General features: G+C 41.6%; 1 protein-coding gene across 1 annotated transcript in view; it reads left to right on the top strand.

The window, feature by feature from the left end:
* MOXD1 (monooxygenase, DBH-like 1) overlaps positions 1 to 10,908 on the top strand; it is a 51,803-nt gene that overhangs the window by 1,174 nt on the left and 39,721 nt on the right. The gene's annotated exons all lie outside the window — the stretch shown is intronic.

Below are 10,908 nucleotides of genomic sequence, written 5' to 3'. Positions count from 1 at the left end.
CCTCTTTCTTTTGCAGCCTCCTCGCCCCTCACCTCCGCACCTCTTTGCCTCTTCCTTCCAGCTTTTTGGTTATTCCTATTGTTCTGCGTTCCTCTCCCCCCGGAGGAGCTCTTCCTTTTCGGTCCGCTCCCTGCCTACCTTCCCTCTAAACTTCTACATGGGTTTCGTCAAAGGTGTCAGGTTTCCTTCCTCTTTATCCAGAAAACGCAACAGCCCTTTTCTCTCTCCTTGGGCACTCTCTCCCTGCCGGCCCTCTGAGCCTAGACCCGAGGAGGAGAGGGGAGGGATGGCAGAGTCTCTCCCAGCGAGAGACTTTCCCCTCACCCTGCCATAGCTCATCGGTGCAACCAACAAGTGACGGAGCTTGGCCGTCCTGGTGCCGCCTGAGCTTCTGCTTTGTAATCCCACTGGCATGAGGGCGCGATCCCACTGGCTTCCCAGCCTGCTGAGGTACTCGTCTGCTGGGGCACAGCCGGTGCTGCTCCTGTCCTTGGTGTCACTCCTCTTCTCACCTGGAGGTGTTTTGACCCAGGTATTGAAAAGGACTTACAGAGTAACCACTGGGGCTCCTGGTACTTGTCCTTGGTCTGGTAAAGCGACCTCAGAGGAGCCCAACTGTATTGGCGTAGTTCTGTAGGTATGTTTCTGTAGTTGTCTAGATATTGCCAGGGCTATGGCTGGGAACAGGAGTGGGGGACATAGGCTCCACTGGTGCTTCCAGCGAAGCATCCCCTCCAAGAGGCACTGGTGGCTGGTGGGGTAGGAGCCGTGAGAGGGGAAGGGACCCACACCTTTGGTCCCCTCTCAGCGACCTGAGATCCAGCCTGGAGGAGTTGCTCTGGGGCCGGGGGAGCAGGGACGCCTTGTCCCACAGGTGAGTGAAAGGGGAATCGGGCCCGGCATGACGACTTGTCGCCCCCGGTTGCCTGAATAATAACTTTTAGAGAGGCAATTCAAGAGCAGAGCAACACCCAGTTGTTGGAGTATGGTCTAGGAGAAGTTGTCTGTCTTTTCCTCATCGTGTTAGGACTAGTTGATCTTTGAAGCTGCTGCTTAAATTTTGCAAGATTTTGCTTTAAGAATATAGATATTTACCAACATTTCGTCATAAGAAAACTAAATGCTTAATATGCTCCCCCTACTATTTGTCAAGATTTTATAAAATCAATCCTTTTCCAGAAAAAGGGAGTTTGTAGCATAAATATTTCTTTTTCTTTTTCTTCCTCCTATTAGTTCACTATGTGAAGTTTAGGCAAATATTTCTTTTATCTAATTTCAGACTGATGATTTTCAGAATATTTTTTTCTCCATATTTCAAAATGAAGGTAGTTTTTCCAAAAACCTCAGTCTAAATAAATCACTAATGATAATAAAAAAAAACCCCTATTCTGGTTATGAAGCAATGAGCTCTTAGCTCACAGAATGTAAGGCTTGCTGGAGCCTTACATTTCAGAAGATACACCTATTAACCATTAAAAGAAACACAAACTTTGTGCTTGGTGAGTTCACAGATCCTGTTAGGGTAAAGCACGTCTTTTAGAAAGGCATCCAACGCTAGTGTAAAGACATCCAGTGATAGAGGATCCATCACTTCCCTTGATAGTTCACGGCAATGGTGAGTCTTTGCTATTCCTGATTTCCAGTATTAGTTTGTCTGGGTTCAGATTCCAGATATGTATTTCCTCTACTATATTAAAAAGTCTACTCTCCCCAGATCCCACCTCCATAAAGTTATTTATATGCTGTAATCAAGTCACTCCTCAGTTTTCTTTCGTGTAAAATAAATAGATCGAGCTCTTTAAGCATCCCACTGCAGGACATTTTCGCCAGCGCTCAAAGCACTTTTGTGGCTCTTTTCAGCGCCTCTCACAGGTTTTCGGCATCCTTTAAGAATGGCTTCATACACATTCCATTCTTATTCCAAAGATTTTATTCACTGGCATCCCATGACAAATACAACTGAGAGAGAAAAGGGAAGGACTGTAGCAAGTACCTCCTGTTAGAGAGCACCTGATATTTTTCCTGAAACACTGATGAACATCTGCTACGCTAAGTGCTATGAGTTATTTTGTTGCACTTTTGAGTAGGTAAGGCACAGAAGAAACACTTCTATCCCTTAAGCTCGCTTGCAGCCTGAGGTTTTCCTCATTTTTTCTTCAGTTCTAGGCAGCAAGGTTTCTTTTTAAACTGGAATGATGTCTTTTAAAAAGTTGCTCAGTTTAAATATTTCCCTAGTTGCACCAACAAGGAAAGGCCAGAAACAAAGATGATGGAGAAACAAAATTTGTGCAAAAGCTTCTTCTGGCCAGTCAGCAGGGGCTGCTATAAAATGAGTAACTTGTTCTAGAATGCTGTTTCAATAATGTCTAATTCTTCCCTTTACTGGACACACAAATACAGTTAATATTTTACAAACACGTTCTGTGTTAAGTGTATAGCATCACCATTTACATTATTTACTACTAAAAAAGAATTTTTGATAGATAGTAACCTTGAAAGTATGTGGTTTTATGCCTAGCTGCACTCCATAAAATATGTACACTCTATAATGAAAGAACTTACTTTTCTTTTTGGTTTTAGAAATATGTTTTTATTCCATGATCATCAGTTGGAAAATGTGCATCGTGGTCTAAACTCTTAGAAGGGTCATTTTTTGGTTTCTTTGAAAGTTTTGAGATGCTTGTTCGTGGCCTGATTTTCAGAAGATGTTCTGAAACACCTTTATAGCCTTTCAAGTGGGCATTGAAATTGCTAGTCTCCTGGGAGAATTTAGCCTCTTCCCCCCCCCTTGAATTCTCTCTCCTTCTTTAAAAATAGAAAGTGTTCTCGGAGGAAAGAGTCCTCTTCTGGGAGCAAACATGTAAATGTAGTTAGACTACAGCCGTCAGTAAAGGTAAAAGCAGATACTCCTTAGTCTGTGGAAGATCGGTGGATTGAGGTAGAGGAAAACTTCCAGATAGTTTTCAGAGAAGAGAGAGAACATTTCCTCTGGCATTTATTCTTCATCCTCTTAGAGCAAGTGGATGCTATTTGCACTGTCAGCAGGCAGTGCTTTCCTTGAAAAAATCTGGTGACTCAAAGTTCTGAGTATCCCAGATTGGGTTTTACTTTCTCAGTTTTTAGGTGTATCCTGAAATTGGGTGTAATGAGGAGTTATTTGTTTTGGTTTGCTTTTCCGTGCTTGAGCTAAAAGGGTGTCTGGCATAATAAATAAAGGCTAAAATAATTTGAAAGTCTGAGGTTTAGTTCTCTCTAAATATATCAAGGTGAAAAGTGTTTCAATGTCGTGAGAGAAGAACAAACCTTCATGGTGTACCAGAGTAGGTTTTTGGAGAGCATTGAGCGATCAGAGAATTATACATTTATTATCCTAACATTTCAGAAGTTAGGTATTTGGAATGGGAACCTAGACATATTTGGGGAGGATGTAGAGGACATAGCATGAATACATATATACATACATGCATAGCTTTACTGTATTGTCGTGAGGGAGGCACCTCTACCAAGCAGAGGGAGAAAAAGAGGGTGATCAGTGAACAGCTTATTCTAGCATGTTACTGGGAGCCCTGTGGTGGTGACAGAGCGGCAGATTATGTGGGGTTTGGGTAAGTGTCTTTGAGAACAAGATACCAATGGGGGCTGGTGTTGGAAAGCTGGGAGCTGCCTTTGTCTCTATAGGAATGGGGTGGACTTGGAAGGGGAGTTCATACATAGCAAAATGTTACTTGAAATACTGCCGTGGTCACTTGCAGCATGTGTTACTCTTTATAAAAGTTCTTGGGGCAGCCTTAGCGCTTTTGCATCTAGTTTTCCTTCCTTCCTTCCTTCCTTCCTTCCTTCCTTCCTTCCTTCCTTCCTCCCTTCCTCCCTTCCTCCCTCCCTCCCTTCCTTCCTTTCTCTCTCTCTCTCTCTCTCTCTCTCTCTCAAATTCATCTCTTTTGTGCTTATGAATTGACACAGCATGCATTTTCATGCTAGACCCATGCCTTTTCCTTGGTCTCCACCCCTGTCTGGAATTGTGCATCCCCACCCACAGCACGTAGCTGCTGAGAGCCCCATTTTGGGGAGAGTAATCCTCCTTGATGAATGCCTATTTTGTGCAAGTTATACAAGAGGGTTGCATTGTTAGAATCTTCTGTTGAACTCGCACAAAAATAGTCCCTACTTAGGGTGAATAGTGACTGCGTGTCACTAAAAAGTACTTTATTATTCATTACAGCCTTGCTTGTTAACTGTCACCCAAACTAAAGAATATCTGTTATCAAATGTATCCCATAGAGTTAGCTTAATTGCTCATAGGGAAGTACTTGGAAGAGATTTTAAAGGACAGAAAACAGTGAGCATTCTCTGCGCTTAACGATATGCTGCTTTTAAGTGCACTCATGCCAACAGCAACAAAAGAAGTGTTTAGAAAACAACTTGAAAGGCACCAAGAGAGAGATGCAAAGTGAGTGCCACACTGACATATCTCAGCTGGTGCTTTGCTGGAGGTATTTCATGCCTTTGGGCATTGGGGCAAAATCTCCAGATGACTAATGAGTCCCTCTTGGCTTCCATGTGGGGCATAAAGAGACACTCCAGTGTACATCTCCACTGGCCGGCTGCTTTGTAGTTCCCCTTCAGAGGTACAATAGTTAGGACAAGGAAGCAACAGTTGGTGAACAAAAGATGGGAAGAACTCTGTAGCTCTTCTATTTTGAAGGCTTTGGGGGGCTGTTTGGCAAGGTTTTTTGTTCTTTATGGTATTTTTTCTTGTCTTTTGGATTTTGGGAACACCAAGAAAATGAAATTTTCTTACAGCTCCCCAAAAATAAGTACCTGGGGCAGGATGGAAATGTAGCCACCGTGAGTGATGCAAAGGCTTAAAATAAGGGGGGGGGATGATTTCGTTCTCGATATAAACAAGTATCTTAGGAGAGGAGGAGGGGAGATTTTTGAAGGCATATATTGAGATTTTGGGAACAAGTGTCACTAAAAGTTGTGCTCAAAAATCCCTTAAGTGTTTTTAAAACTTCCTCATAATTGAAGTAATTAAAGTATTTAAACCAAGAAAACTTTTACTGGTTAAATGTGGCTCCTGTGTAAGAACTGTTTCTTGTGAGAAAGTATAGTTGTGAGATTGGATCACACATTATCTCCTACTTACAGGTTTTCTTCCCCTTAAAACACATTGCTACATGTTTTATCTAGTCTGTTTGTGTTAGGGCAGCCTTTAATCTAGCTTTGTAGATTCTGATAGAACTGGAATACAACCTCTTAAATCAACATTTATTCTTGATGTAAAGACTCGGGTAGGTCCTTGGGACTCTGCTGCAAAGTCAGATTATCCACGCTGATATGCAATGTCGTATTTCAACTTCTAACCGCTCGTGCTTCTTACCCCTTTGTGTAGGACGTTAGAGAGCTCTCCACATTTCAGTGTTTTTCATCTGCGTGTGGAGAAAGCACTATTTTTGTATCTCCCAGGAATGCAACAAAAACCAAGGGGTGTCAGTGCCGGCTGTAGGCTACCGGGAAGACGCCCCGGGGAGCATTTAGCTAGATAGAAGAAATACACTGAAGTGTATTCAAATGACTTACAGTTTGAATGAGGAAAGATGTGTCTCTAAGTAAATAATTGTGTTTCATGTGTAAAAAATACACACCCTCTTTTTGCAAAGAAAATATATGTACGTGTACACACACTCACATGCATTATCTGTTTCTGTAAACACACAAGTGGAAAATGTGTGTCTTTCTTTGTGTATATGTGTATGTCTGCATTTAAAATACAGACACACCCACAGTTATTTGTTATAGATAAAAATTTTCTGTCCTTGTCAAAGTTAGTAGTACATGTGAAGTAAATAAGCCACATTTACTCCAGTGTAATTCAGTTTAACTGGAATTGTACCGGGAATTTTGTACAGCTTCTTGGAACTGCCTGCATGAGTGAGAGCCAGGCTTCCTAGCAAGGAGTGAATCACTTCATACTAATCTGCTGTGTAGGTAAAAATAAATAAATCAACCAGTAAATTAATTACAAACAGACTGCTCATAGGGCAGCAGCTGAACTTACTGGTCCCAGTTACTTTAGGAATTTCTTGCAACTGCTTGATTGCTGTCACTGTACCCTTTCCGTGGATATTGGCCTTTCCTTTGAGGCCAATCCCAAGATTGGATCAGTCAGCTGAAATGCTCTCAAGGTATTCTTATACAGAGCAGTGATGCTTTCAGACTCCTGCTTCGTGTTAGTTTTCTGTGGGTGAAAACTAACTGTTTTCCCCTAACATAAGACCACAGTAAGATCTTTGCCTGAAACTCAAGCTGAAATTTATTTGAGGTTGCAAAAAAGTTTGGTTTGCTTATTTGTAAACTCATGCTCTGTTTGCTTCTTGCCAAATACAATGTAAAAACAGCTTCTTTTTGGTGGTAACATCCAGTGTGTGCTGGAACCATGAGCAGCAGCATTCCATCTAAATTGAATGCAACAATAAGAAAGAGAAATGTTAACCACAGTTATTTTTTTGGAAACCCAGAAAGGCATAGCTTGGTGCATATTTCAAACAAACGTTTTGGTCAGTTCTTTTGCGTACTGTAGCAATTTATCCATCCTATTTATACTCAGATAGAGCCCCTCCTGTGCCAACTTTCATCTTGGTTACAGCTTCCCGATTCCTTTTGCCAAACTTGTCTTCAGCCCTGGTCTTAGACATCAGCGTGGTAGTTTGGGGATGTTCAAAACTCCGTGGATTGGCTACAGACCATAGGTGAGGACTAGTTGAAACGCAGCTTGTTTTTCCCTCATTTCCCATTCCTGGCTTGTCCCTTTACTTGCTTGTAAGTGTTAAATTGCTGCTGAAATGGAAGCGATCTCCTGGTTGGAGAAGGGCAGCGTGTATAAATCCTGGCGGCAGAGCTGCTTGCAAGCCAAGCCTGCAAGGCGATCGCTGGACGGGGCCACAGTTTGAGGGTTATTTTATGCTTCTTGAGGTTGAAAGGTCCGGTATATAATTTAGGACGGGAAATGGATATCATAACCAAAACAATCTTGTACATTGTAAAGATCTGGGGAGGGAGTCCCATAAACACCTGTTCAAGTCTGCGATGACAGCTGGTGGTGCTTTCGGGGTCAGGCTTCCCTCTGCAGCTGTGCTTACATTCTCGAAGGAGAAACCAGTCTCTTCTCACATGCTTAAGACATTTTTCTCCCTGACTGTTTGTCGAGCAGCAATCAGAAACCATATATGCCGCAAAACATTTTTTTTTAAGACAGAGAGAGGTTAATGGAATCTGAAAAACAGTATAACATGATCGTCTTCACATCTGGAAAAGAACATAACAGTAACTTGTACTGTCAGGAAGATTTTTCATTTTCCATATGTTGTTTCAACTTGTAGGTAATGTGAGGAAGGAGTACACACCTGATTATTTGACTGATTGCACAACTTAGTCCAGAGTTTAAAATGCCATTTTATGCAATATTGTCAAAGGGAGTACAGAAACTTTAAATGTTTTACATGTAAACAGTTTACATAAGCAAATTCTGAAATGAAAATAACATCTTTGTTATTATCTAGCATGACCAATAACACTTCTGAAACTTTGTTTTAAACACTTACTATTTAAATAACCAAAATGAGATATTCATACTAGAAAAATATAGTCATTTCACCCTTATTTTCTCTTTCTGTAATGCTTACACTACTGCAAAGTTGGTGTGACACTTGAAAACTTTATCTTCATTTAATGTATGATATACTTTTGCGTGTGTAAGAAATGGAAGAACCTGGATGCAAGTGCCAAATCAGTACATAAATCCATGTTGTCAGGTTTGTGCTTTTGAGTGTTTCAGAAATTCAGTTTTAAGGACTAGATAATTATTGTAGATGTCTGCTGGGACTCCATGAAGTTTGGGGGAAATTTTACTTCTCTCAGTATAATCTGTCCTACAAAAGACACAGGTTTTCTATCTAACTATGGGGTGGCAAAACCAAATGTCTGTAAAAGAGGTTGCCACATTAGACCCTTTTCCTACCCTTTCCTGAGAAAGTTTCGAACCGTATTTAGATATCCTCAGTTCAGCTGAAGCCCAGATGCCTAACGTCCCCTCTCTGGCCTCTGGTGGATCCATCCTCTGTGCTGTCCTTTGGCCTTATAAGTCACTTTTCAAAGGCCTTCAGAGGTACCCAGCTTTCTCCTTTGGCTGGGCACAAGGACTTAAATGGAGTGTAGGCTGTCCAAATGTGGTGGTTGTGATTGCATTTGTACCACAGGAGCAGGGCTTTAATTTATTCTTATTTTTCTACTCTGAACGGAAGCATAGGAGATGTATAAAGATACAGACATATATATATATAGATATATCAACAACTAACTTTTTTTTACTTTTCCAAGATGCTGCTGAAAAGGATGTGGCATCACAGTTTTTCAGTGTGTCTTCATTTTTGATAAGCTCCTTCTGTTCATTACGTTTTGTGCACAAACACGTGTCTTAAAGGCTTTTAAGCTCTGATGAGTAAATTGAGCAAAGCCTGCATAGTTTGACTTAAAATCTTCTCTGTGAATAGAAAGAGATCAGTATGTTTCCTCGGCAATGTGGCCTTATTTTGTTTTAAAACTGGTAAACAAACCATTTTCATGTGAGAGGTTGAGCAATTAAATTCTGAGCTGTTCAGAAATTTTTTTGTTACATTATTTGATTTTATTTTTGTGATGAACATCTGAATAATTTTCAACAAAGGAAATAAATAAAAATAGTAATAGAGACAGTTCGCTAACTCCTAAATAGCTCTTGGCACAAGCCTACCCACACTTGAGTCCTCTAGGGCACTGCACTCAGTGGAGTTGTAGGATTTGGGGAATAAATGGACATCTCTCTCTTCCTGGGCACTACATAAATTTGCTTCCCAGGTATTCTCAGCACCCTGATATTTGAGGGCTGTTTCAAGGTGGCGTGTATCAGGCAGAGAAAGTAAGAAGAGACAAGGAATTCATTACTTCACAGAAATTTTCACATGGGAAAGATTAACATTAGTTGGTCAGATTAGCATCTACCCACAAAATAATTTAAGGTGAGTCACTGAGCGAGGTGCTGTTCAGCGTCGAGAGCAGAGGTAGGCAGCGAGCGCCCAGGCAGGCAGCGCTGCGAGCACCCAACACAGCTCTCCTCCTGCAGGGAGCAGCATGGGCCTCTCCTGGGGCCTGGGCTTGGGGACCACCTTCCCCAACGCATTCGCTGGCAGCCACAAAATGGGTCCTCGCAGTGAGCCAGAGCTGTGACCTGCCTTTGACTGTCATCCAGGCGAGTGAAATAATTACACTGACAATCATGTTATCAAGGCACACCTGAGCTAATACCTTAGTTACACAACTTCTTTGAGTTATTTTTGCATTCCCCCCACAGGATCATGGAAGTCACGGCTATATTACAAGAGCTTTTTTTGGTTACGGCTGTGTCCTCTAGGCTTGTTAAGAAATGGTGAAGTTTACCAGCAAAATATTTGAGTGTGCACACCTAACTTTGCATCATATTTCTGAGCTTTTCTTCACGGTGGTTTCAGGCAAAGACTTTCAACCTGTTCACATGAGGAAAAGCTATTCTTGAATTTGTATTCCTCAATAATTCAATGTGTGGGTGCTTATTCTAATACAAGGGTGCCTTCCTCCAATTCAATGTAACATTTCAGCAAAGATATCACACTTTAATAAGAGCTGATGTTCACAAGGTTACATTTCTCGTCCAGACAAGCCCTTACTATTTTCAAGATGGAAGCGGAGATTCCATGGAGGAATGTTTTCAGAGCAGGGATGGTATCGCGTATAGATGTACACCACCTCTTTCCAAGCTCTGATGTGGGGTTAAAGTGGAGCATTTTTATCCCATAAAGTACCCATCTTCAAGTACCATCCCAGAACAGGCCCATTATTTCCCTCTGGAAAAGCAAATCCAAAATTCTTTCTCTAAACAAACATAACTCATCATTCAGCATACAACTTCATAACATATTCTTTCAGCATACAACTTCAGGTCCCAGACCCCTCTTTTGCTCTTTTTGGTGATTATTTTTCCACGTGTGTATTCTTTCACATATGTACTCATTCATTTGTAGTTGTGAGAAGTGCTGACAGGAGGAGAAGGACTCTTTTCAGTACATTTCAAAACTTTTGAAATTTGGATTTGTTCCAGAACTGAAAAAGTCCAAACTGTTTCAGTAGTTTTGGCAAGACAGAAGTAAATCTGAATATATTAATACTGATAAAAAATGGTCAGCTTTTTACCCCTTTCTTCCTTGAAACTGCATCATGACTGAAATAATTTTATACAAATTTTCATCCAAATTAATATACCTTAATGAAATGTTTGGGCATGCAGTTATTTGTACATCTATAAAAGGCAGACCAGCTTGTGAACTCTGACTGGTGTGAATGTGGTCTCTTGCACACACACAGATTTCTAGGGTGGGGTTAAGCTTAAGATTACAGCTCCTAAATGATCCTTTAGTGGATTAATAAGGTATCGGTTCCTTTTACTGGTATCAGAATACTTGAACGTAACATTTTACAATTTTTCAGCTTGGTTACCTCTGCTTTAACAAAGGGGAAAGCTAGAAATCTCTCTAAAAGTGAATGGAGGTCCAAATAGCTACAGAAGTAAATGCCTCCCAGGAACAGCTGGCGCTGCATTATTCTGCAAGGATGCCTGTAGCCTGTTCGGCGTGAGAAATGTATCTATTAGTTAAAAGCCCGCCTCCCCATCCCAAACCAGGCAGAAACAGCCTAATCCTCAAGGGAGGGCGCCTGGAGGATATGCATCTGAGGTGGTGGCGAGCCCTTTCCAGGTGGGAGGGGAGGGAGGGTTGGGTCCCAGCTGCGTGGGGCCGCAGGAATTTGGGGTGAGGAGGTTAATGACCCGGCATCGCTGCAGCC

Source organism: Pygoscelis adeliae, unplaced genomic scaffold (genome assembly GCF_000699105.1).
Source record: "Pygoscelis adeliae isolate BGI_AS28 unplaced genomic scaffold, ASM69910v1 Scaffold172, whole genome shotgun sequence".
In the NCBI taxonomy this organism is placed as follows: domain Eukaryota; kingdom Metazoa; phylum Chordata; class Aves; order Sphenisciformes; family Spheniscidae; genus Pygoscelis; species Pygoscelis adeliae.
Note: the sequence above shows the minus strand (reverse complement) of the source record. Positions and strands in the feature narration are given on the sequence as shown.